Source organism: Glycine soja, chromosome 5 (genome assembly GCF_004193775.1).
Source record: "Glycine soja cultivar W05 chromosome 5, ASM419377v2, whole genome shotgun sequence".
In the NCBI taxonomy this organism is placed as follows: Eukaryota; Viridiplantae; Streptophyta; class Magnoliopsida; order Fabales; family Fabaceae; genus Glycine; species Glycine soja.
Window position 1 is genome coordinate 24,675,554 of NC_041006.1, and position 1,512 is coordinate 24,677,065.

The window sequence follows — 1,512 nt, forward strand, 5'->3', positions numbered from 1 at the left end:
GTTGTTTACAATTTAATTGACGATTTTTGTTTTGATGGTTAAGGTTGTTATTTTTGGCTGAATTTTTGTGTGGTAGGTTTTTTTTATTCATATTTTGTGTGAAAAATACCAGGAACACTTGGTGTGGCTGGATTTGAGAGATTCAAAAAAATTTGAGAACTAGTGTTGAACAAAACTTCAAACAGCCATAACTTTTGCTCCGGGTATCAGAATAACTATTATTATATATGCATTTGGGGTAGAAAAAAATTTCCCGTACTATGTTAACCTACTAAAGCCAGTTAGGGACTCCCAAACACCAAAAATCAGCCGTTTACAAAGTTTTTTTTATTTTTTAAGTATTATTGTCCTATTTTTCTAAACTTTGCTTAGGTATTTTTCATAGTTAGACTTTGAATTTTTGTCTGAAAATTTTTGTGCTATTTTTTCATGATTTTAGGGTGTTCCTAAAAAAATCTCAGCTCATTTTGATATAATTTGAGTATAGTTGTAGTTTTACCCGCTTGTTTGGTGTTTGTTGAGAAACACATTATTTGCTGCATATAGTGCATGACTAGGGGCAATCCAGGCAATTTACAACCCTTTGATCCTGAAATAGATAGAACCTTTCATAGATTAGTTAGGCATAGTGTGCATCCTGATCATTCTGTGCATTTTGAGCATTCTGAGTATTCTATTGCTAGTGATTCTGAATATTCTGATTTTGAGCATTCCACTACTAATTTTTATACTGAGAACATGGCTCAACCTCCACCTCGTGAGAGGACTCGTAGGGAGATGGTTGCACCTGATTTCACTTATGAAAGCTTGTGCATTCAATATCCTGATGAGGCTGTTCCATATGTTCTCAAGACTGGACTAATACATTTGCTGCCCAAGTTGGATGGTCTTGCAGGTGAAGATCCTTATAAGCATCTTGAGGAGTTCCATATTGTTTGTTTCACCATGAAGCCCCCTGATGTCCAAGAAGATCATATCTTTCTAAAGGCTTTTCCTTATTCTCTGGAGGAAGTGGCAAAAGATTGGCTATACTACCTTGCTCCTAGGTGTATTTTCAGTTGGGATGACCTTAAGAGGGTGTGTTCTTGGAGAAATTCTTCCCTGCATCTAGGACCACTGCCATCAGAAAAGACATTTCAGGCATCAGGCAACTTGGTGGAGAAAGCTTGTATGAGTACTGGGAAAGATTCAAGAAATTGTGTGCAAGCTGCCCTCACCACCAGATTTCTGAGCAACTTCTTCTTCAATATTTCTATGAGGGACTTAGCAACATGGAGAGGAGTATGATTGATGCTGCTAGTGGCGGAGCTCTTGGTGATATGACCCCTGCTGAGGCTAGGAATTTGATTGAGAAGATGGCTTCCAACTCCCAACAATTCAGTGCAAGAAATGATGCTATTATTCTTAGAGGAGTCCATGAGGTGGCCATGGATTCATCTTCATCTACTGAAAATAAAAAGCTTGAAGGAAAACTTGATGCCTTGGTCAACCTAGTAACTCAGCTTGCCATGA

At 37.9% G+C, this 1,512-nt stretch overlaps 1 non-coding gene across 1 annotated transcript; it reads right to left on the reverse strand.

Annotated features, from left to right (window-relative positions):
- Positions 1–1,118: 1,118 nt before the first annotated feature.
- LOC114413925 lies at positions 1,119–1,225 on the reverse strand. The gene has a single exon (XR_003667064.1). It is a non-coding gene; the product is annotated as a small nucleolar RNA R71 (small nucleolar RNA).
- Positions 1,226–1,512: the final 287 nt, after the last annotated feature.